This window comes from Ostrea edulis, chromosome 7 (assembly GCF_947568905.1).
Source record: "Ostrea edulis chromosome 7, xbOstEdul1.1, whole genome shotgun sequence".
Taxonomy (NCBI): Eukaryota; Metazoa; Mollusca; class Bivalvia; order Ostreida; family Ostreidae; genus Ostrea; species Ostrea edulis.
Window position 1 is genome coordinate 4,701,972 of NC_079170.1, and position 27,099 is coordinate 4,729,070.

General features: G+C 37.6%; 3 long non-coding RNA genes across 3 annotated transcripts in view; 2 read left to right on the forward strand and 1 right to left on the reverse strand.

Moving 5' to 3' along the window:
- Window positions 1-4,487: 4,487 nt before the first annotated feature.
- On the reverse strand, window positions 4,488-5,712 carry LOC130047712 (uncharacterized). Its single transcript, XR_008796538.1, has 3 exons — window positions 5,574-5,712; window positions 4,795-4,959; window positions 4,488-4,615 (listed from the first exon to the last, which is right to left on the reverse strand). It is a non-coding gene; the product is annotated as an uncharacterized LOC130047712 (long non-coding RNA).
- The window catches only part of LOC130047713 (uncharacterized), a 34,304-nt gene continuing 12,900 nt past the window's right edge, over window positions 5,696-27,099 (forward strand). The window contains exon 1 of the long non-coding RNA XR_008796539.1: window positions 5,696-5,781. This is a non-coding gene — a long non-coding RNA (uncharacterized LOC130047713). The remainder of the gene's footprint in view (window positions 5,782-27,099) is intronic.
- On the forward strand, window positions 19,661-21,282 carry LOC130047711 (uncharacterized). The gene is made up of 3 exons (XR_008796537.1): window positions 19,661-20,134; window positions 20,243-20,347; window positions 21,089-21,282. It is a non-coding gene; the product is annotated as an uncharacterized LOC130047711 (long non-coding RNA).

A 27,099-nucleotide genomic window follows, 5' to 3' on the forward strand; every position in this document is an offset into this window, starting at 1 on the left:
ATCACTCAGAGGTAGGTTTTAAATATTTGACTTATTTCACATCACTCAGAGGTAGGTAGATTAAAATCCGATGTCATCGATACACAATATACAAAGTCAACTTATTTCGTATCACTTAGAAGTAGGAAAGTTCATGTATCTGTGTAAGACATAGGATATAAGATCCTGACTTATTTTACATCACTCAGAGGTAGGTTTTAAAAGTTCGACTTATTTCACATCACTCAGAGGTAGGTTTTAAAAATTTGATTTATTTTACATCTCTCAGAAGTAGGCAAGTTCATGTACAGTGTCTGACACATAGATTATAAAATTCTGATTTATTTCATATCACTCGGAGGTAGGTAGGTTCATGTACGATGTTTAAAATATCGGAGATAAAAATTTCACATCACTCAGAGGTAAGTAGATAAAAGTCCGATGTCTAAGACACAATATAGAAATTCGACTTATTTCACATCACTCAGAAGTAGGTAGTTTCATATACGATGTCTCAGACATAGGATGTATAAATTTGACTTATTTCACATCACTCTGATGTAGGTTCGAAATATTTCACTTATTTCACATCACTCAGAGCTAGGTAGATTACAGTTCGATGTCAACGATACACAATATAGAAATTCCACTTATTTCGTATCACTCAGAAGTATGAAAGTTCATGTATTTGTCCAAGGCATAGGATATAAAAATCTGACTTATTTCACTTCACTCAGAGGTAGGTTTTAAATATTGACTTATTTCACATCACTCAGAAGGAGGTTTTAAATATACTTATTTCACATCACTCAGAGGTAGGTAAGTTCATGTACGGTGTTTACAATATAGGAGATTAAAAATTTGACTTATTTCACATCACCTAGAGGTAGGTTTTAAATATTTGATTTATTTCACATCACTTAGAAGTAGATAGGTAGGTTCATGTACAGTGTCTAAAATATAGGATATACATGTAGAAATTTGACTTGTTTCACATCACTATATATACAGTGTATATCAGTTATCATTCACAGTAGAAGTTTTCACACATCAGGCTCTTTTTTGAAATATCAGACTCTCTTTCGGCACATCAGTTCTTTTCACCACATTATTTATCTTGCACACCAGGCAGAAGGAGTGGGAATAGTTGTGACTTATATTTCAAGGAACATTAATTCTGCAACAACTATAACACAACAATTCGCATATTTTCCCCCATTACCTGTGCTACAAAATAAACAAGAGGCCCATGGGCCATATCGCTCACCTGAGTCACCTTGACCCATATCTGAAGACTTTCCATATATATTTGCATGTAAAACCTTAGTCCCTATTATGGCCAAAACAAACTTTTGCAAACTTGATCTACACTATGTCAGAAAGCTTTCATGTAAATGTCAACCTCTTTGGCCCAATGGTTCTTGAGAAGAAGATTTTTAAAGCTTTTTCCTATATTTGTATGTAAAACTTTGACCACCCACCCCTCCACTTGTGGCCCCATCCTACCCCCGGGGGCCATGATTTGAACAAACTTGAATCTGCATTATGTCAGAAAGTTTTCTTGTAAATATCAGCTTTTCTGACTCAGTGGTTATTGAGAAAAAGATATTTCCTATATATTTGTATGTAAATCTTTGATCCCCTATTGTGACCCCATCCTACCCCCGGGGGCCATGATTTGAACAAACTTGAATCTGCACTATGTTAGAAAGTTTTCATGTAAAAATCAGCTTTTCTGGCTCAGTGGTTCTTGAGAAGAAGATTTTTCCTATATATTTGTATGTAAAACTTTGATCCCCTATTGTGGCCCCTTCCAACCCCCGGAGCCCATGATTTGAACAAACTTGAATCTGTATTATGTCAGGAAGCTTTCATGTAAATCTCAGCTTTTTTGGCTTAGTGGTTCTTGAGAAGATTTTTAAAGTTTTTCTCTATATATTTGTATGTAAAACTTTGATCCCCCTTGTGGCCCCATCCTACCCCCGGGGGCCATGATTTGTACAAATTTGAATCTGCAATATGTCAGGAAGCTTTCAGGTAAATTTCAGCTCTTCTGGCCCAGTGGTTCTTGAGAAGAAGATTTTTAAATGACCCCACTCTATTTTTGCATTTTTGTGATTATCTCCCCTTTGAAATGAACATGACCCTTCATTTGAACAAACTTGAAAGCCCTTTACCCAAGGATGCATTTGGCCAAGTTTGGTTGAAATTGGCCTAGTAGTTCTGAAGAAGAAGATAAAATTGTGAAAAGTTTACAACAACGACGACAGACAACGGACAAATTTTGATCAGAAAAGCTCACTTGAACCTTCGGTTCAGGTGAGCTAATTACATGTAGTAACTCATGTTACAGTGAGTAGGTTCTTTGCATTTTTTCATTCAAGAAATAAAAGTCATTTTAAGAATATAAATCTGATCAGTAAAAACATATGATAAGGAATCTACAATACATAGTAAAAGATACCGTGTCTGTTCCTTGAAAGAATTCATTAGATTTCTAATATCTTTATCCAATGGAAAGAAGCGTCGATTTTCTTCATCAGTCATTCTAAGTTCCTTCCTGCTAAATGACTTGATGTGACGTCTCATTTCTGAAACTTTAGACACTCCTTCATCCATCAGATGTGATTTTTTTTCCTTGATGGTATTGTCGATTGGTAGACAAATACCTGCAAGCTATCAAAAGTAAACAACCCTGTAATTTACAAATGATCCCAGGCTGGTTGATTGCACAATAATTTTTTCCCTACAATAATAATAATCTTAATTTTTATAAAGTCAGACATACAAACATATGGAGCACCAAATTAACATAAACTCAAATAATTGAAGATACATGTATATCTTCAATTATTTGAAGATATCATCAATTCAATTATTGCTCTCTTTCATTGAATTGAGTGCATTAAATCAATTATTGCTCTCATCAAATGAATTAATGTGCACTTCAATTCAATTATTGCTCTCATCAATTCAATTAATGCGCACATCAATTGAATTGAAGAGAGCAATAATTGAATTAATGTGTGCATTAATTCAATTATTGCTCTCTTCAATGCAATTGATGAGAGCATCAATTTCGTAGAAATATTGCTCGCAATAATTAACTTAGAGCTCGGTATAAGTAATTTGATGATCTCTTTAATTCAGTTGAAGATATCATTAATTATTTACAATGCTTTTGTATAAGGAATTAATGCACGCATCAATTCCTTTGAAGAGAGCAACAATTCAATTAAAGAGATCATTAATTCAATTGTGGATATGTTGAATTGAAGATATCTTTAATCATATAGTTGCTTTCTCTAAAAGAATTATTGCTCTCTTCAAATGAATTACTAGTAAAGATATCATTAATTCAATTGAAGAGAGCAATGATTGAATTAATGCATCAATTCAATTATTGCTCTCATCAATTGATTTAATGTGCGCATTATATCAATTATTGCTCTCTTCAACTGAATTGTAGCACGCATCAATTCAATTGTTGATATCATTAATTCATTCGAAGAGATCATTAATTCTATTAAAGTGCACATCAATTCAGCTGAATAATTAATGCTATCATCAATTCAATGAATGCAGGCAATAATTCAGAATTGAAGATATCATTAATTATTTGAAGAGAACTTTAATTAAATTGTTGTGCGCATCAAATGAATTGATGATATCTTCAAATAATTGAAGATATCTTCAATTATTTGAGTTTATGTTAATTTGGCGTTCCATACAAAAAACAATGGTATATGCTAGCTATTTGAAGACTTGCACAGACGGGCACTAGGGGGTCATTTTGTGGGAGGGAACCAGAATACCCAGTAGAAACCCATGTGTTCGAGTGGACAACCACCATACCCTCTCACATACAGCCACTGTCAATTATGGGGTTTGAACTTAGGTCGCAGCGGTGAGAAACAGTTGCATTAACCACTACACTACCTGGAAACCCCATGTTTCTATTACTCTTACTTAATAAGGAAAGGATGTGATTAAGGCACATCAGGCTTCTTGGCATTCAATTTGTCAAGTAAAACTAAATTTAACAATCAAATGGTTTTAAAAGTATAATTTACATGTAGGTATGCACCTTTCATATAGCTTTCCTATTCTTCAGAATTTATGTTAAGATTGTGTTAAATATTGATCAACCTGTCCTGTCAAATGATTTTTGTGGCTCTCAATTCCTGGGGGAAAAAAATGTGAATTTCCTTTTCCCTGTGCACATCTTCATTTGCGGAAAGAGCCTTCTTCAACTTCTGCGCTTGGTGTTTTCTCTTCCAGATAGATTCATGACCAAGGATCTGTTCAAGTGATTGAAAAATATCCACAATTTTATATTTAAGATGCACGATAGTCACTTTGCCTACATTAGCCAAAAGTTGAACCCAGAGCATTCATGAAGGACAAAAAGAAACTATGATTTAAATAAACTTTAATCCATATTTAATCTGGCCAGTTTAATACATTAATCGAAATTTTTACCAGTACATGTCTTATGATTACTGCTTTACCTTATAATCAGGAAATTTACATATCTTTTTCATATAAATTCTGGCAGGGCAATCAAGTTTTTTGTGTTTTGTACCAAAGTCCTGCTCTTTTGTGTATAAGAATGATCTTGGTCTGCTTCTATGGTCTGCAAATTTAATTATATACACTTGTACATAAATTGCAATTTTTTTTATTGATGCTTAAATATTGGTATGAGATTAAAGTTAAAACATATTCAAAGTTGGAAATGCATTTTAAAATAATTCAATCACACAATCCTGAAGAAAATGACATGCAGCATATAAACTCAGTGCGAGCTAGTACCTTCTCCATTTGGTACTTCTTCTTTTTCATTGTATTTCTGTCTGGCCCAAAGTGACATTCTCTGACATCAAAACCAAGAATAATGAATGGTGTGCCATTACAGGGTACTTTAACACCCTCCTTTTGTCCCTTGTCCTCCCAAAGCACTCAGATGACCTTGAAGGCCTATATCGTATAAAAGTATACATTTTTTAAAATGTGTAATAGAACTTGTGTCTGCTATGGTGCAGTTCAGATGTAAAATCATTGCATACACCTACTTTCTTAGTTGGTATTTTCATTTAATTAATTAATTCAACCAGTTAGAAACAAGAGGAATTACTTAATTATGTCAGAGCTTGGCTGAATATAAGGAATTTATACATAATTGCACGACATCCAGTACTTAAAATCCAGATCATGACTAAATCCTTTATTTCGCCTAAATATTGTAAATTTAGTGACTGTGTCTATTTCAAACTTAGTCACTAGCTTTTCGGCTTCTTCCACCGTGTTGACAACAACATATTTCGGCTCATACTCAGACATTCTTCTACATGCAGGGACAACACGAACGTAAATATTCAAATATTACTACTACTATTATTATGTCTAATAAAAATACTAAAAGACACCTAGCTTCGTGAAATATCGGAAGGAAATAATAGCTGTTTACACAAAATTGCTGATTACTCAATTTACTGCGATGAGTGGAATGATTTCGGGAAAACCGAGGTGGAATAATTCGATTATCGAACTCTGTGTTAAAAAAAATAGAGGCATTCCGAACGACAACCTACTTCTGAGTGATCTGAACTAGCACGCACCCTGGAACTGTGCACAGGGAACACACGTGTTTCCGTTTCAACGAAAACAACACAGCTTCACTGTCACAGCAAAGGCTTGTTTTATACATCTTTAAAACGACCTGATGTCAGAAGAAGATACCCTGGAATTCCTGTTGCAGGATGACCCAAACGATCATGCATTCAGTATAAACATGAACATGTAAGTTGATGTAGCCACCGATGCAAGTTGTTTCGGCCTTTTTACAATTCGGCCCTAGGTTCGTTCGGCCTCAAGTTTTTTCGGCCTCTTGTCGTTTCGGCCTCAGATACCTAGTCGTTTCGGCCCAAGTTTCGTAAGCGACAAAATACCGACAATGTGATGTTGTTTTTGTTAATATAAATGTGTATTGAATTTATGCTATTGTTGAAATGGAAGCTGTTCGAGTGTAAGCTTTTGAGACTTTAATGAAGAGGAAATTTTGTATGAAGAGGAAATAAATGGAGGTAGGCCTAGTGTTAGAAACGATAATGAAATATATGCAAAATTGTTCAAATTTTCTTTTCCATGATGCTAAGCAAATTGTGATACCATGATAATTGAGAATAGTTTTTGAAATCATCAAGGCAAACTTTTTAACCTCGAAATATAATGATTTCTTAACAAATTTGTGCTGTAAAATTTCAATTTAGCATTTGACATGTGATTTCACCGCAAAACCTCTAGATGTAAAACTTATACGGTACCAATTTTGATGCACCAGATGCGCATTTCGACAAATAATGTCTCTTCAGTGATGCTCAACCGAAATGTTTGAAATCCGAAATAACTATGAAGTTTTAGATCTAAATATAACCAAAAACAACGTGCCAAACAAGTGGAGCCAAATTCGTCCAAGGATAAGAGCTATGCATGAGGGAGATAATCCTTAATTTTGAAATGAATATTAAAAATCACTTTGAAATCAAGTGAAGAAACTACAAACAATTGTGCATTTTTTGTTAGTATATCTATAGGTAAATCGTGGTATCTTGTTTAGAAAACATGTAATAAACGATTAAAAAAGCAATAATTTCTTTCTTTCCCGGAGAAATAAATGGCATGCAGCAAACTTTACATTTTGGTAAGGGTACAATTAATTTTTGAACTGTCAGTAAACGATGCATTCAGCTACAAAGCTTTATCCCATCTTTCACCCTGATGAACAGAATTATTTATTTTTTATCTATCAGAAATTCATATTATGAATTATTTTTTACTATAAATGTAACATGTTCAACTTTGTATACAAATAAAGAAGTCGATCAACAGAAACGCGAGTGATTAATTCTACACTGAAGTGTTGTAAAATCTTATTTACAAGTTCAGATGAATATTAATGAGTCAAGTATCATGGAAAATTATTTAACCATACTAAACTGACTTGGACAATTAAAAACTTGATTGTAATACACGAGGTCCGCGTGCTTCAAAGTTTGAAATTCGGTCACGGCTTCGTGGGAAGCTGAGTTCACACCTTTACGCATGAAAATATGATGCAAAATTGCTGTACATGTACAGTGCATGTCCAATTCTTCGGTTTTGTAAATTGATTATTGACCACACAATTAGCTGTGCGTCAATTTTCAATTTAAGGATATATGATACCCAACAACATTTGCTGTGGAATTTTGTAATACTATTTGTAAGGGTTTAAAATATTCAATGATAACCGATGTGATCTCTTCTCTCTCTCTCTCTCTCTCTCTCTCTCTCTCTCTCTCTCTCTCTCTCTCTCTCTATTTTTTCAAAGGCAAAAAAGTGCTCTGTTAGGTATAGCTATAGGGATACCTATAAAAGTTTATCTAATACTCTCTTTCGAATTATGAAAAAAAAGTTTTTGAAAGAATATTAGTAAAGACATGCCCGCACACCGCTTGTCCTCACTAAGCTAATATTTTGTATCTACATCTTTCACATGTTGTAGGTCACATGGTGCAATTCTGTCCACTCACAACTTCTGTCCATTGGTTGAAATTTGTCCTCGCGCGCGCGCCTCGCGATGTTTTAGATTCAGTAGAATCAAGAATATTGAGAGAGAGAGAGAGAGAGAGAGAGAGAGAGAGAGAGAGAGAGAGAGAGAGAGAGAGAGATTTTTCATTAAAATATTTGTGCCTTAAAAATAACTGCATCATATGGTACCGGTTAATAATTTAATCAGCATCATAATGTGCAATGTTCATAACAAATATATTATATATGTTTTGGCATTTTTGTTTTTAAAATACAAGCTTATGTAATATGTAAATAGCATATCATTTTCTTTGATGGTGTGGACTTCCTTGTTTACACCATAGACATATATAACTGTTTACACAACAAAGAAATATCAATTTTGATATAGTAAGATGAAAAAAAGACTTATTTTTTGGTATTACAAAGGTATTTAAAAGTGAGGCCGAAACGACTAGGGCCGAAACGACATTAGGCCGAAACTACTAACGGCCGAAAAAAATTGGGGCCGAACTGAAAAAAGGCCGAAACGACCAGAAATCGTAGCCACATAGGCCGACTAGAAAAAAAAATTGCAGTTTTGTTATGTTATGAAAAATTCACGATTAATCAACGCGATTTGATGCCATAATTTGTCGTTTCATGAAAGAAAATATTTATATTTTATGATATTTAAACCAAGCTTTTATTAAGGATGTACGGGGCTGACGATTTTGAAATTACCGCGAAACTCCCAATGACGTAAATAAATCCTATGTCGTTCGCATCTCCTGTTTCATTCTGAGTGTATGTTAAATAATATCTACAATGCAATTAATTCTATAGATATATTTTACATAAAATATGACAAAAATATCATTAGATTCGAAATAAAAACAAATCGCGTAAATTTTACGACTTTAATTACTTTTCGGCAATGTAAACATAGTGAGACTTTTGGAACATTGAAATGCGGGGGAAACGCGGATTTCAGACAGCTAAAGCGATCCAGCGTTACATCAAGGTTTTTTGGCCCACAGAAGACGATGGAAAGCTGCCTCACCAAGACACCAGACGCCGGATCATCTATATTTGCAATCGCAGACGCAAGACATGTGTTCAGGTTTGTCAATCACTGTTAACAGGTTAGGTGGCAGGGGACAGTTTCTTTGGTTTTGAAACATGTGGATAGGGGGTATACACCAAAGTCAGATTATGACAGACTAATGAAAAATCATATTTCCCTTTTATGTCAATACTTGTATTTCATATTAGTGTAGTTAATAAATTATGACCCTAAATTACATGTAATCTATAAATACTGGTGCTGGTGCACAAAACATGCTCTGAGCAGGTTCCCCTTTTTTGCTTTGATTTTCCCTCATTTGGGCTAATCCGCACCACCCCCACACCATCACAGTACCAAACATGGGGATTTAGACACTGTGCACAATCAAGAACACTATCTGCCCTTCTCAAAAATCTACCTCTCATATGGGGCCATCCACCTTCCCTCACAGCTACAGACCTTTTGCTAGACCCTGCATGTTTTCACCGGAATTTCTTCAGCAACTGACCACGTGTCTTAGTTTCGTATTTGCACCCATCTATATACTAGGAATCATGGTGACACCTACATGTTGTATATCAACATTTTTACTAAGCACTCAGCTACATTTGATATGCATCCTAAAATTATTGTATACATTTTTACACATGTAATATCACTTCAAATACGGGGTAATTCCATTTTTTGAAAAAGTTGACCGGGTCTATAGTGCGAAATTGTCCTCTGCTACCTTTAAGGATTCTGACATCTCATGTCATTGACGTCAACTCCCATTTTTGACAAATCTGACTTATTCTGAGTGAAACTACACCAATACATCATGTCGACCGCCCTAAATGCGTACGCAATAAAATTATTTAAAAACCCTACATTTCTGTGTATGATGTTGTCATTTTTGAGTGATGAGAGTGTTCGAGTAAGATCCCTGTGCCTAACAAATAATAGTACAAGTATATTGTATCTATGGTAAAAGTGACCTTATATGTGGTGCTACATGCTGAACATGTAATCATGAGAACCTGTGTAGAAAATGATGGATTAGAGAGAGATAAAGGGACATAACTGCTCTTAAAATCAAGAAAATTTCCCACTTCACTGTCTACTTCTTTACATACTGTATATGTATAAACCTGAAATATGCTCTAATTAAGTAAACAACTCCCCAACAAGATTTTGAATACCTGTTCTCTTCTTACATTCTATTCTATGATATCCTAATAGTGAAAACTAAAGATTCATGCAATTCAGCCAAATGTCAAAGGGGAGGTGGCTTGTTTACAAGTATCACCCATAAATGAGAAAATAGTGTTAACTGTGTTTTTTGTGTACAAAATGTCTCTGAAATGACTTATTTCTCTATCTGCAAGTATTTTTTCATAAATATGTATCATGGTGCTGAGAAGAAATGTGATCTACTGTACCTGAGACCCGTCAATCAGTACAATTTGTTAATTATATGTAGAACATGTAAAACTACATGTAATCTATGTAAAAAGAATACACAGTATATGAAGTACCCCAAATAACATTACTTTAACCACTAAGCTTATTTACATGTACTTACATGTCACTATGATACTTGACCAGATTCTGGTTTTCCATAGTACTAAAGCATAGCTTACCCCCCCCCCCCCCCTTGACTCTGTTGTCTACCATTGTGACACTAATGTGATACATCTATTGAAATAAAAGGTTGTTTTACATGTCTAATACATTTATCTTGATAATATTAATGAAATTGACTGAATTCCATGGGTTTCAAAAAATGCCATTCTCTTAAAGGTGGCAGGGGACAGTTTCTTTGGTTTTGAAACATGTGGATAGGGGGTATACACCAAAGTCAGATTATGACAGACTAATGAAAAATCATATTTCTCTTTTATGTCAATACTTATATTTCATATTAGTGTAGTTAATAAATTTTGACCCTAAATTACATGTAATCTATAAATACTGGTGCTGGTGCACAAAACATGTTCTGAGCAGTTTCCCCTTTTTTGCTTTGATTTTCCCTCATTTGGGCTAATCCGCACCACCCCCACACCATCACAGTACCAAACATGGGGATTTAGACACTGTGCACAATCAAGAACCCTATCTGCCCTTCTCAAAAATCTACCTCTCATATGGGGCCATCCACCTTCCCTCACAGCTACAGACCTTTTGCTAGACCCTGCATGTTTTCACCGGAATTTCTTCAGCAACTGACCACGTGTCTTAGTTTCGTATTTGCACCCATATATATGCTAGGAATCATGGTGACACCTACACAGGCAAATGTGCCTCACGTGAATTTTACGTGAAATGCTGTTCACGTGAAATTCACATGAACCTTTCACGTGAAATTCACGTAAATTTCATGTGAATTTCACGTGAAAAGTGATTCACGTGAAATTCACGTTAATATGTCCACATGAATTTCACGTGAATCCCTTTTCACGTGAAATTCACGTTAAAATATTCACATGAATTTCACGTGAACAGCAATTCACATGAAATTCACGTTAAATTTTTCACATGAATTTCACGTAAAAAGCATTATATCAATTTTCACATTAGTTCCTTGCGAAAATTTTAATGTGATTTGATTTTCGCAAGGAAATAATGTGAACGTTGATTCACGTGAAAAGATTCACACGAATTTCATGTGAAATTTCTTCATGTGAAATCCACACGAACAATTTCACACGAATTTCACGTGAAAAGCTATTCACGTTAAAAATTTCACAAGAAAGGCGATTAAAGTGAAATATTCACACTTCTTAATATATTCAAGCGAAAAAATAAATAAAATTAAGGTAAAATATAAAACGATATGGAGATTAGGCAATTCAAAAGTTAGAGTACATTTATAAAATGTAGGCAAACGACCAATAAAGTAGATCCTGCTCACGCCTCCCTCTCCTCGTTTATTTGCGAAATTATTAACTTGCATTGTAGTTCTGTACGCAGTATGATTACATGTACTTTCCACACCTGATTTCTCTCATTTCCCATTATTTTTTCTCTTAAGAATTAAAATATAAATTAAATCTCCCATCATCATAGATATTAATGAAAGCATATTTTCCAACTACTTGAAGAATCACTATATTGATAGAGTTAGAATATGCAACTTCAAAACCACGAAATTTTCTAAACATGGAAAATTACTATTTTACAGTAAAATCAGAAAGAACTATGAATTAAAACTAATAAGACCATTTGAAATTTCCATTTGTGAGAGTAGTACGTTTTAAATAGCTAAGAATATTTGCCCACCCTTTAGAAATTGAAACTGGTGAACCATGCATTCCAAAAGATTGTTGTTTTGGTCAGTTTTGTAAAACTACTGAAGATGAGTTAATTTTTTTATCTCGCTGCTTTATGATGTTAGTAACAGGCTACTTGTCGGGGTGCACTTGGGCTGTTTACATACATGTGATTTGAGGGTAGTATTGTGCTGGTGGGAAAAAATGCCATGATATTGTTTTCCGTTGTCGGTAGTTTGGCATCAATTTTAATTACCCCCCCCCCTCCTTATTAGATACATCGAGAATAACTAGTTCTAATTGTAACGGGGACCGTTACAGATGTTCCCCAAACCTCCCCCAATTAAAAAGTGATGTCCTTGTGAATCTATAGGAAAAAATCATTTTATTTTAGCCTTTAATTACATGTAGTACGTTCAATATGGTCATTTCAGTACCAAGAAATGAAAGAAAGCGTTGCACGTGCATACACGCGCACGCGTGTATGATTCCGAATTTTTGTTGATGTCGTTCAACATGCATTTGTATCATATACCCACAGTATGAATTTCATAACGTTTCCACCAAATATAAGGAAGTTATAGCGATTTTAAAATCGTCCAATCAGAAATCAGCACACGTGCATGCACGTGCTGAGCAGTAATTCTAACCACAGCAATTTGTAAGGAGTACCAAGATACATCTAAACCCCTAATATGAATAGAATTTGATGAAAAACAAAAACGTTATCGTCCTTTAAAAATTGAACATTTAAAAAACGTTGCACGCGCATGCGCGTGTGCGTTGGCATTTTTTGTTACACCAACATATAGATACACATATTGTCTACGTATGCTGTGAATATCATCTCATTCGCTTCATAAATAAGATAGTTACAAACGTTTTAGCATTATCCAATCAAAATGAAGCGCACGTGCATGTGCGTGCAAATTGGTAATTTTGACCATGTAAATCAGTTAAGGGTCTCAATATCTACCTATGATATGAATTTCAAGCCATTTCAATGAACAACAAAAAAGTTAGACTGATTCCAAAGTTAGCGTACAAATTTTGTAATGCGCGTGCACGCGCATGCGTGCGCGTGCTGGCAAAATAACTATTATTTTTCATATGTACAAATGATATACTATCATCCTATTTAGGTTTTATATCGCTTCCTTCAATATTCTGATTTTCCATTTTTTGTACCAAAATTGCAATGCACGTGCGCGCGCGTGCATGCACGTGTAAACAAAATGACTATCACTATGCACATCTACAAACGCTATACTATCATCCTGGAAAGTTTCATATCGATCCCTTTTGTAGTTCCTGAGAACACTACCGGACAAAAAAGTACCGGAGAAAAAGAATAATAATAATAACTAGATTCGATCTCGTTGCGAGCAACGAGTGGGTCTTCCGTCCAAATTTAGATGTGATTAGATAAGAATTTGACTGACATTTTCGTTCATAAATAATGATACAAATATATTGTCTAGACGTACAATTTAGCTTTGGTAATGTTTTACAAATATTGATCATTTAAATGTTATAAATTAAAGACTCTCTCTACCTCTCGGCAACTAATTAAAGGGGTCAGCTTTTTTTCGAGAAAAAAGTTAATAATGTTATTTACTGCGATACAGATTCAACTGATTAGGCGAGTCATGCCGCCTGGAGGCCTATTTTTTTTTTATATAATTCTAGATATATCTCGCAAAACTGAACAAATTTTGTTCTACATGTCCTATGGAAATTTTCTTAAGAAAAAAGTTATTGATTGCGACATTTATCAGACTGTTAAGGCGAGTCATAAGGCCCGTGGGCCTTTTTCTTGATATCGTTTGAAAGATCTTGCAAACCTGAACAACTTTTGGTCTACATGTTTTATCAAAAGTTTCTCCAGAAAAAAGCTATTGATTGTGACACTAATCAAACTCTTCAGGCGAGCCATGAGGCTCGTTCGCCTTTTTCATGATGTTGTTTGAAACATCTTGCAAAACTGAACAACTTTTGCTCTAGATGTCTCATTAAAAGTTTCTTGACTAAAATGTTATAGATTACAACAATAACCCAACTGTTCAGGTGAGCCATGAGACCCGCAGGCCTTATTCTTAACATCGTTAGTAACGCTTGCGAATCTGAACAACTTTTGTTCTACATGTCTTATCAAAAGTTTCTCGAGAAAAAAGTTATTAATGTTATTAATTGTGATACCAATTCGACTGTTCAGGCGAGCCATGACCCCCGCAGGCCTATTTTTTGATATCATTAGATAGATCTTGCAAAACTGAACAACTTTTATTCTACATGTTTTATCAAAGTTTCGTGAGGAAAAAGTTAATCATTGTAACAGAAATTCAATGGTTCAGGCAAGCCATGAAGCCCATGGGCCCATTTCTTGATACGGCACGAAAGATCTCAATAAACTGTACAACTTTTGTTATATATGTCTAAAAAAAAATATTTACGAGTATAACGTTATGCGACATTTATCACTGTTAAGGCGAGTCATAAGGCCCGTGGGCCTTTTTCTTGATATCGTTTGAAAGATCTTGCAAAACTGAACAACTTTTGTTCTACATGTCTTATTAAAAGATTCTCGAGAAAAAAGTTAGTAATTGTGACACTGATGAAACTGTTCAGGCGAGCCATGAGGCCCGTTGGCCTTTTTCATAATGTTGTTCGAAAGATCTTGCAAAACTGAACAACTTTTGTTCAAGATGTCTTATTAAAAGTTTCTTGACAAAAATGTTATAGATTGCAACAATAACCCAACTGTTCAGGTGAGCCATGAGACCCGCAGGCCTATTTATTAACATCGTTAGTTAACCCTTGCGAAACTGAACAACTTTTGTTCTACATGTCTTGTCAAAAGTTTCTTGAGAAAAAAGTTATTAATGTTATTAATTGTGATACAAATTCGACTGTTCAGGCGAGCCATGACGCCCTGAGGCCTAGTTTTTTTTATATCATTAGATAGATCTTGCAAACCTGAACAACTTTTATTCTACATGTCTTATCAAAAGTTTCGTGAGAAAAAAGTTAATCATTGTAACAGAAATTCAATGGTTCAGGCGAGCCATGAGACCTATGGGCCCATTTCTTGATATGACACGAAAGATCTCAATAAACTGTACAACTTTTGTTATATATGTCTAAACAAAATATTTACGAGTAAATAGTTATGATTTAAAACGTGGAGAAAATTGAGACACTTTTTAAAACTCCATTTTCGACCCCTACCGAGCTTCCATACTAGGCACTTCCGGAAATTTTGAAAACCCAGGTGCACAACTACAACATGTCGTCTAACATCACTGAAAATTTCAGCACTCTAGCTTTTATCGTTTTTGAGTTTTTGTCTGGACAAAATGGTCATCTGAAAATCGATAAAAGGGGGATAACTTCCAACCGGAAGTGATTTTTCAAAAATTGAAACGGCGGTACAAACTTCAAATGGCAACGCATCAATCCTGAAAATTTGAAGCAAATTGATCCAGCCATCTCCGAGAAATCTTCTGCACAAAAATCGGTAAGGAGAAAAAAAAAGAATAATAATAATAACTAGATGCGATCTCGTTGCGAGCAACGAGTGGGTCTTCCGTCCAATTTTAGATGTGATGAGATAAGAATTCGAATGAGATTTTCGTTCATGAATAATGATACAAATATATTGTCTAGACGTACAATATAGTTTCGGTAATGTTTTACAAATATTGATCATTTAAGTGCTATGAATTAAAGACTCTCTGTCGCTCTCGGCCACTAATTGAAGGGGTCAGCCTTTTTTTTTCGACAAAAAAGTTAATAATGTTATATATACTGCGATACAAATTCGACTGGTCAGGCGAGTCATGTCGCCCGGAGGCCTTTTTTTTTTTTTTTATATCATTCTAGATATATTTCGCAAAACTGAACAAATTTTGTTCTACATGTCCTATCAAAATTTTCTTGAGAAAAAAGTTATTGATTGCGACATTTATCAGATTGTTAAGGCGAGTCATAAGGCCCGTGGGCCTTTTTCTTGATATCATTTGAAAGATCTTGCAAAACTGAACAACTTTTGTTCTACATGTCTTATCAAAAGTTTCTCCAGAAAAAAGTTATTGATTGTGACACAAATCAAACTGTTCAGGCGAACCATGAGGCCCGTTGGCCTTTTTCATGATGTTGTTCGAAAGATCTTTCAAAACTGAACAAATTTTTCTTCTAGATGTCTTATTAAAAGTTTCTTGACAAAAATGTTATAGCTTGCAACAATAACCCAACTTTTCAGGTGAGCCATGAGACCCGCAGGCCTATTTCATAACATCGTTAGTTAACGCTTGCGAAAATGAACAACTTTTGTTCTACATGTCTTATCAAAAGTTTCTCCAGAAAAAAGTTATTGATTGTGACACTAAGCAAACTCTTCAGGCGAGCCATAAGGCCCGTTGGCCTTTTTCATAATGTTGTTCGAAAGATCTTTCAAAACTGAACAACTTTTGTTCTAGATGTCTTATTAAAAGTTTCTTGACAAAAATGTTATAGATTGCAACAATAACCCAACTGTTCAGGTGAGCCATGAGACCCGCAGGCCTATTTCTTAACATCGTTAGTTAACGCTTGCGAAACTGAACAACTTTTGTTCTACATGTCTTATCAAAAGTTTCTCGAGAAAAAAGTTATTAATGTTATTAATTGTGATACAAATTCGACTGTTCAGGCGAGCTATGATGCCCGGAGGCCTTTTTGTAGATATCATTAGATAGATCTTCCAAAACTGAACAACTTTTATTCTACATGTCTTATCAAAAGTTTCGTGAGAAAAAAGTTAATCATTGTAACAGAAATTCAATGGTTCAGGCGAACCATGAGGCCCATGGGCCCATTTCTTGATATGGCACGAAAGATCTCAATAAACTGTACAACTTTTGTTATATATGTCTAAACAAAATATTTACAAGTAAAAAGTTATGATTTAAAACGTGGAAAAAACTTGTACACTTTTTTAAACTCCATTTTCGACCCCTACCGAGCTTCCATACTAGGCCGTTCCAGAAATTTTGAAAACCCAGGTGCACAACTACAACATGTCGTTTAACATCACTGAAAATTTCAGCTCTCTAGCTTTTATCGTTTTTGAGTTTTTGTCTGGACAAAATGGTCATCTGAAAATCGATAAAAGGGGGATAACTCCCAACCGGAAGTGATTTTTCAAAAATTAAAACGGCGGTACAAACTTCAAATGGCAACGCATCAACCCTGAAAATTTGAAGTAAATCGATCCAGCCATCTCCGAGAAATCTTCTGCACAAAAATCGGTAAGGAGAAAAAAAAAGAATAATAATAATAAGAAAAGTGAAAAATCAACAATAGAATAATAGAAGGGTCTTCCGCTGAAGACGGAAGACCCTAATAATAAGAAAAGTGAAAAATCAACAATAGAATAATAGAAGGGTCTTCCGCTGAAGACGGAAGACCCTAACTAGACACGATCTCGTTGCGAGCAACGAGTAGGTCTTCTGTCCGATTTTTTGATGCACTCGGAGTTAAAAAAAAAAAAAAGACAAATGAGTCCCAATTTAGTTTCCGACTTTAAGACACTTTAGATATAATCAATTTTTCATATCATAAGCTTCTGAAGCAAAGTTGCGGTGAAATTCGTTTGAAATTCGACTCTCCAGGCGAGCCATAAGGCCCACGGGCCTATTTCTTGATGTCATTTGTTAGCCCTCTATAGACTCAACAACTTTAGTTCTATATGTTTTTACAAAATATTTACCTGTAAAAAGTTATTGAGATCGACCGATATCGACAAAAAATCAACTCTACAGGCGAGGCATTAGGACCATAGGCCTATTTCTTGATATCAATCGATAGATCTCGATAAACTGAACAACTTTTGTTCAATATGTCCTTACAAAATATTTACCAGTTACAAGTTTTTGAAATCGACTGATATCGACAAAAATCGACTCTACAGGCGAGCCATGAGGCCCACAGACCCATTTTTTGATATTGATCGATAGGTTATGACACATTGAACAACTTTTGTTCAATAATGCTTTTCAAAAAATATGTCGTTTTAAAGATATGAGGCGTCAAATATTTACGATTTTGGCCCTTAAAATCTCTAATTACGTAACATATGACCTACTTTTTGATTTGATAAGATCAAGCTCGTTGAGATGAACATTTCCGCTTCTACAACTTATTATAAAATATTAATAGTTTCTGAGATATTCTCAAAAACATTTGGACCCTTCTGAACCCCTAATTTAAAGGGCCAGCCCCTTTTGCTTGATATCGTAAGAAAGGTCATGACATTTCAAACATTTTTTGTTCAACAAGTATTTAGAAATTCTTTACCGTTCTCGAGTTATCTCTACAAGAAATATTTAGGGGCCAAACTGTAGCTCCCTAACGGGGCCACATAGGGAAAAAACGAAATGTACATATTGTTTAGATTATCATTCTGAACAACTTTTGTTCAATAATGCTTTTCAAAATATTTGTCGTTTTCAAGATATGAGGCGTCAATTATTTATGATTTTGGCCCTTAAAATCCCTTATTACGTAACATATGACCTATTTTTTGATTTGATAAGAACAAGCTCGTTTAGATGAACATTTCCGCTTCAATGACTTATTACAAAATATTAATAGTTTCTGAGATATTCTCATAAACCTTAGAACCCTTCTGGGCCCCTAATTTAAAGGGTCAGCCCCTTTTGCTTGATATCGTAAGAAAGGTCATGACATTTCAAACATTTTTTGTTCAACAAGTATTTAGAAATTCTTTACCGTTCTCGAGTTATTTCTAGAAGTAATTTTTAGGGGCCAAACTGTAGCTCCCTAACGGGGCCGCATAGGGTAAAAACGAAGTATGCATATTGTTCAGATCATCATTCTGAACAACTTTTGTTCTTTATTGCTTTTCAAAATATTTGTCGTTTTCGAGATACAAGGGGTAAAAATTTTATGGTTTTGGCCCTTAAAATTCCTTATTACGTAACATATGACCTAAATTTTTATATGAATAGATTTGGATTGTTGAGATGAACATTTTTTGTTCTTTGACTTATACCAAAATATTAACGATTTTTGAGATATTTGATGTAGAATTTGAGCCCTTCTAGATCCCTAATTTAAGGGGCTAGCCCCTAAATTTTGATATTTTCGAAAAGATCTCGTAAATGTGCACAACTTTTGTTCTACATGTCTTAACAAAATATTTGCAAGAAAAAAGATATTGGAGATCAAAGGTCAAAAATCGCCGAAATCGGCGAAAAATTTTGGCATCCATTTTTTCAGGTCCAGGCGAGTGTTCAGGCAAATCGCCTCCGGTAAAATCGAATTCCCCACAAATCTTCTAAAATGTTTACTCTATCTTGTGTAGAAATTTCAAGACTCTAGCTTCAAAACTAACGGAGGAGATGCGTGGACAACAAGGCCCTTCAAAAAGTCACTAAAAGAGAGATAACTCCTGACCGGAAGTGACGTCATGCACGAAATTTTGCAAGCAAAGTCTCGTCATCACAAGACATCTTTCCTGAAAATTTCGTGAAAATCGATCGAGAAATGGCTGAGAAAAACGCGTGTACTACCAAGGAAAATAATAATAATAATAATAAAAATAATAATAATGAAGAAGAAGAACGCGAACAATAATAGTAAGGTCTTCCGCAGGAGACGGAAGACCTTAATGAAGAAGAAGAACGCGAACAATAATAGTAAGGTCTTCCGCAGGAGACGGAAGACCTTAATAAGAAACAGAGTAAAAACAATATGTTCCCAAACTTTGTTTGGGGAACATAATAATAATAATAAGAAACAGAGTAAAAACAATATGTTCCCAAACTTTGTTTGGGGAACATAATAATAAGAATAATAAGAAACAGAGTAAAAACAATATGTTCCCAAACTTTGTTTGGGGAACATAATTACCGGTGTGATACCTTGGAAGCTGGTGTATGCATAAAGTTAGACCTACTGGAAATTGCTGATACACGCATGTAGAAATGAAAATTTTCTATCAGCCGTATAGCCGTATTCACTATCCCGAATTTGTAGATCGTCAATCAAAAGGAAAACACAGATTTCTAGCACTCGGAAGAAAGCGAAAAACATAAACAATCCTTAACATTACTGTCCATGTATATTTAGATAACTTTTAAAAAAATATCTATAAAAAGCTTTACACTACAGTCAGATTCCGGTAATATTTACAAGACTGTGACGTCACAGTCGCGTAAGCCGTCTGACGCGTCTGACGTATGCAAGACAGCGAATGTGAAAGTACATAGAAACTCTACAGGTAAGATGAGATTGAGCATTGTAATTATAAATGTTCAGTGTAAATTCAAGCCATTAGGCTTATTACATTTATGTGATCTAAAGTTTCTAATGCAACCGCTTATTTCAGACTGATGAGAATTACTTTAGACGGGGTACGTCAACGAATAGGCACGACAGCGAAAATATGGAAGTCACTTCGGGGACGTGTCGCAGAATCGCATAACTCTACACGGTTTGTTAATCTTTCCTTATTCATCAGAGAACATGGTAATCGTAATTCAGAACATAATTTTTATAATTTAATTGATCTATATATTGATTAGGGGTGCTAAGTAACGTTCTATATTACCTTCATAGAGGCATCATCGAGATCAGGCACGTTGAAGGGGGGGGGGGGGTTGATGTATAACAATGTCCATCGATTGTTATATATATCGTAATGCCAATAAAATGTATATATACATTGGTTGCTCCCCCCTTTAACTATAGTTTTAAATGAGAAGAATGTAAGCTTGAAAGCTCTATCAATGTCAATCGTTTCATTTTAATAGCTGCAGAACTGTAGCTCTCTGAAAAAATATTTTGACATAACAGAGATATGTCAAAATATTTTTTCAGAGAGCTACAGTTCTGCAGCTATCATTTTAAGCAATACATTTATATAGATTTAATCTAGATAATGAGGAATGCAAAGTCATTTTCAAATCGCCTCTGGATTAGAACATGACAATTTGAAAACATATTCCATGGCTTCCTTCTGTATCTTGTATCTTGTATTATAATAATTCTATTCTATTCTGTATGATGATATATAAAACACAAATTATTGATAATTTTGCAACTTTTTTTTTTCTTCATTTCTGCTACATCTACGTGCAATTTCATTCATAGTACAGTGTGTGTACATAAGGCTTAATATGACTCCTTTTGTATATTGAACAGTCCTTCTAATGCATAAATATTTCTTTTTCAGAGATTAAAAGAAAGAAAAAAAAAGACAATGAAGACAACCATGTAAAAACAAATTCAATCAATTAAATTATCAGCAGATTGAAAGCAGATTTGTACTCCTTTTTGTGTTCATCTGAACCCGAGATTCAGAGTATCAAAATATCCATGTATGATTTAACGTTATAAAGTTTATGTGAAATTCACGTGAATTTTATGTGAAATTCATGTTAAAAATTTCACGTGAAATTCAGGTGAATTTTATATGAATTTCACGTGAAATTCATGTGAATTTCACGTGATTTTTTTTCGTGTGAATTCACATTTGATGCTCTTTTAACGTGAATTTCACATAGGAATTTTCACGTGAAATTCACGTGAGGCACATTTGCCTGTGTACATGTTGTAAGCACTCAGCTACATTTGATATGCATCCTAAAATTATTGTATACATTTTTACACATGTAATATCACTTCAAATACGGGGTAATTCCATTTTTTGAAAAAGTTGACCGGGTCTATAGTGCTAAAGTATCTATAGTCTTTATTATTGTGTATCTACATAATAATGGGTCCCGCGGACTTAACTGTTCTACCTACTGTCGGTCTCCAACTTCGGGTAGGTCTTGTGGTACGTCTGACATGTACCATAACCGCGGGAAAGTCCTCGTGCTGCCGGATGTTGATCCTCTGCAATCCGGGGATAAACAAGTCGTACTGGGGAAGACTCCCCAGATACTACACTCCCCCCGTTTTCTCTGAAGGACGGAGAAACGGGTCCAACCAATGGTCAAGGTGGGCGCGACACGCCCCCTCGGATTAACTATCCGAGGACGCCGGAAAGAGTTCCGGCAGGACAGGTCCGGGTAAATGCCCCGCAGAAAACTGACTGGGACTAATCTAATCCCAACCGGTGTGGGCCAGGGCGAGCCCTGGGTCGCACATCCATCACTGAAAAGGATCTGTAGATTCTCCTACCAGCCCCTCGAGTCCAACCTGGGAACGCGAGAAGTTCTCGGGAGACATAGTTCCATGACGCCTCGCTAACAGGGCCATTGTAACCATCCTGAACACCTTCACTGGGCGCACAATGAGTAAGGCCAACAGCGGAAGTTTCAACCACACTAATTTCCTCAGCAATGTTGGTCGGCTCAAGGGGGAAATCTCCCCCACCATCCAATATGGCCTCCTTGGAAGTTGACCAAGTTTCAGGGCAAGCTAAGGGGGCAACATTAACTCTTGCTGTAAATGTGCTGAGCTTAGTCCCTGCCTCAGTGTGGGGATCCACACTGTTCACATTCTCAACGACCAAGTCAGGTACCAGACCCATGGTTCGGCCTCCAAGGCTGATCCGATTGCACTGCCTCCGGAGATAGACACTTCCTCATCCGAGGCATTGACAATGCTGGTCACCAACGTTCTCTCCCTAGCATAAGTGTTCGGCACCGATAATACGTCCGATGTCTGCTTGATCTAACTACAAAGTCTTCCAACTCCTTATCCAAACGACAAGAACATAGGACGACTGAAGCAGCTGGGACCCGGATAGACTTCGTTACTGAAACCTGGGCCTGCTGTCCCCCTCCTGGGCGTCGGAACGTCATAGGGACCTTCTCCTTTCCCAGGGTCATGGTGCCATGCTCCAGGTCTAAGTGAGCCTTCTGCTGATGCAAAAACTCCATACCTAGCAGCATTTGGTCCTGCAGGGGAGCCACATACAGGTCGACATTATGTTCCGTGTCTCCAAGGCGAACTGCCACAGGGCCAATGATGAAGCCCCTCATCCTGAGATTTTCCCCTGCCTGGACCAAGGTCACATGCTGCTTGATGGGAGGCTTGGGGTTGAGCTCCTCGTAGACCCGGGTGGAAAACACACTCACCTCCGCCCCAGTGTCTACCACTGCCTGTAGTCTTACTCCCTGGACTACCATTTGGACCATGAATCCGGTGGTTGGGTGTATCTGCCCTATTGGCACAGGCGAGTCTTCGTGGGATTCTCCCGCATGCCGGAATGGCATATCCGCAGTCCCGTTCTCCGCTTGGCCACTGACCACCCCCTGCCCACATTCCTCCTTGGGCTGAACCTGCGCCCTAACTGGCTCCGGGCACTCGCTAGGCTCGGACGCGGGGTCCGCGCCTACCTGCTCCTCCTGAATGAGCGAAGGCTCCTGATCCAGCAAGTCCTCCGAATCCTCCGGAAATTCCTCCCCATCCCCCTGGTTCTCTGCCCCAAACCTGGGTAGTTCCGGCACCACGATATCCTCAGGGAGCCTGAATCCCGACAACATATCCTTGGGAGAGGGCTAGTATTTGTCCTCCTCCCGCCCTATGACCCAGTCATCGGATTCCTCCTCCTCCTCGGATGCCTCCTTGAACCGCACTTGGAGTGTACCCTTCCTGGAGCGGCGCATGCCGGAAGGCGCCTGCCTGTGTCCTCCTGCAAACCGACTTGTCCCCGTGTGAGCGTCGCACGGCCTTGGCCTAACTGGGGAGCGCTCTGGAGTCAGCACCCTGACTTTCCGCTGCGTAGGCCCTCCACTAGATTGCGACTGGCGGGTCTTGGCTCCCCGCCCCCTTGGTTCTGATGAACACGGTTGTGCGTCTTGACCGCCCCTAAGCTTGACCTTGGTCCCCTGGCCCTGGTTCGCCTCAGTTTTCCCCTTCAGCTCCGGGCATTCCCTCTTGAAGTGCCCCCATGGCCCCGCATTTGTAGCAACCTACTGACTTCCGATTGCCGCTCAAAGGTGGCGATGAAGGTCTCCGAGGAAAGGGGGTCCGCCCTCGGAGTTCCTTCTCCATCTCCTCAAGGCGCTGGCGCATTTCCTTGATCTCCTTGTCAGGATTGGGAGCTTCAACCTGAGCTACCTGCCTCACATCCCTCATGGGCTTGGATGACTTCATCTGCCGTGAATGCTGATAGTACTGCATTCGGTCGACTGCTTCCTCAACTGTCTTGGGCTGGCCGTCCAGGGCATAAAGTCCTGCGTCTTTATCCTCAGCACCGAAGCACAGCCGGGGGATGGCATATACATGAAAATCCGGCACAGACGGGAAAGCCTGGGTAGCCAGGGTAAGCACCCTGTCAGCCCAATGTCGCAATGACTCGCCCACATCCTGTGATGCAGACTGAAAGTTTAATTGATGCGTGAAACCTGGTGCAGATGACCCAAAACGTTTCTCAAACCGCCCAATGATGTCAGCCAAAGAGAGACCGCGGTCTGTTTCCATCAACAGGGTGTAGTAGTCACTGGCTGTCCCCTCCAAGGAGAAGCAGAACTGATCATGTTGTTCCATCTCAGTCCACTGTTGGCTGCGGGCCAGGCGAATGAACTTGTGCAGGAAGGACTTCCAGCTAGAATTTCCATCGTACCGCAAATCCTTGTACTGGGGTGCATTTCTACTGAAGCCCATCGACTGCTCCCCTCTACAAGAGTACAGGGGGACCTAGTACGTGGTGCGAGACGCTGGAGCTAGTCCCTGGGCAGAATGCCCAGAGAATGGTGCGTGTCGTTCTGGTTCACCTAACTGGGGTTGAATGTGCACTACGCTACCCCTCTTATCCCCCAACCCACAAGCTGTGGTGCCAGGGTAGGTGAAGGGCCCCTGCTGTTGATAAGGAGTCATCATGGTAGGGTAGGGCATAGGTGTGCTAGCGTAACCGCCAGGCATAGGTGGTATCAAAGGCTGGGTGTGGGGGGCATTCCCCCCAATCCAAGGGTCTTGCACATGGGAAGGGTAGGCATGTGAGACAGGGGACCCTGTAAGCAGATCATAGCCCTGACTGGGCTGTGGGGGAGGGTAATTCCCATAGGTAATCCCTGGCTCCGAAAATGGGGCAACTGGGGAATACGGTCCAGGAGTGGGGTGCTGCAAGCTTGAACCCAAGCCCATCTGGGGCAAACCCTGACAAAGCTGGCCTAGGGCCTGATCATCAACCCATGAATGAGGGGGTGGGGCTGACATTGACACTGGAGTGTAGGAATGCAGAGTAGGGGTATGATATTCCGAAAGACTCCCAGAGCTGGGTACATGACCACTCCCCTTGACTGGAGTAGGCCTCACCGGGACATTAGGAATAACTGAGCCCCCACCAGGGGACAAGAAATCCTTCTCCCACCTACCCCAATCGCTAAACCCTGGGGTGTCATGTCCAGACCCTTTCTTGGGCGAATCTAATCCCATTAAATTCCCCGGGAAGTCACACCTACGTTGCATATCCCAATCTAAGCTATAACCTTTATATTATCAGAGCTAAACTGCGTGCCAGGAAACCTCACTTCCCCACCTGTGGCATCCTTTAACCTACCTCCCCCCCTCCCTCAAACAGGATGGCAAGGACGGCGTGAAATAACGTTCGCCATCACCTGAAGATACCTGGGAGTACGCGGGTACATTCCGCGTGACCACAGGTGTGTCCGGGTGAGGGCGCAAGCCCAGCCCGCATAACGCCTCATCTATAGACATATCCATCTCACATGTAAATAATCCACAAAAAATGTATCAAAACTGCAATCAAGAAATGTCTAAATTGATTCAGTAATTAATAGAAATCCCTGTTAATCACTAAAATCGAAATCAAGTAGAAAAAAGAAAAATCCCAAATCTGACACTACCCGCCAATATGGCGACCTAACAACGTGACTGGGGAAAGCACCAAAAAAAATGCAATAACCCACCCAGGTAAGTCCGCGGCCTCGAGTTGGGCGCCAATAAAGTATCTATAGTCTTTATTATAGTGTATCTACATAATAATGGGTCCCGCGGACTTAACTGTTCTGCCTGCTGTCGGTCTCCAACTTCGGGTAGGTCTTGTGGTACGTCTGGCATGTACCATAACCGCGGGAAAACTCCTCGTGCTGCCGGATGTTGATCCTCTGCAATCCGGGGATAAACAAGTCGTACTGGGGAAGACTCCCCAGATACTACAGTGCGAAACTGTTCCCTGTTACCTTAATAAATTAATGCCGAGTACGCACGTACGTCAAATAAGAAGAAAACAAAATTGTTCAAGTGCAAATCTTCCCAAAAATTCCATGAAAATCGATGCTTGAAAACAATATCGAAATAGGGTATGAATTCACCGGCGCTTATTAAATTGTCAATGTCAGCTGATTGTTCATAGACTTTGAAGATCTAGATCAACCTAAATTATTTAGCCAAACATACAAATATGTACGATACAAGCATCTGAGTATGAATATGTTAAAGTATTTGTCAAGTTTTAATATACATCTCTATAAATTTAAATATCTGTTGGAGGAGGGGGTCATATAAAACTAGGATATACACAATAGAGCAGTGGTGGATCTTTGGTTTTACATAAATTGATGAGTAAGATTTTTTTCTTCCTTTAATAGTTGATGTTTGCAGTACAGAAAACAGAGACAGGACACTATAAAAATCTACCACCACATACAAATTATACAAACCCAGTGACATGCTTTGATTTATTTTCACTTTGTGCAAAATATACAGCATAATGCCATAAATGGGTCAACTTTTATTTATTTTACTATATAATTGATTTTGAAATCATTTTCATCCACTTATTAAGATTCAATTCATAGTAACCCTTACACCATTAACAGACAAATATCTCCAGTATCTTGTTTCAGTGTCTTATTTTTTCCCCGAACATTGCAGCCATACACATATTATATGATTGTGTTCCATTCTTACAAAGGAATATATAAGGAAATGGAATGATAAATTTCATTAATCATGCATGTTTTCTGCATCTAATGTTGCTAAAAGTTTTTGAAATCATGAATATAATTTATGTCCAGATCAAATGTTTTTTGATAAATGTTTTAGATTGCATAAAAATTAGTTTAGTATTATGATTTAAACAAAGGTTATTTTTCAATGAGTTATAGGCCTAGCGTAAGATGTGAAAGTTGACTCATTCATGGCAGTATGCTGCAATTGTATGCCAGCATGAATGTGTTGAACAATAAAAAGAATATGAATTGTCACTCAGCTTCCTTAGGCCCCAATATTAACACTTCATGTAAATAGCCGAGGTTCATTGATGTA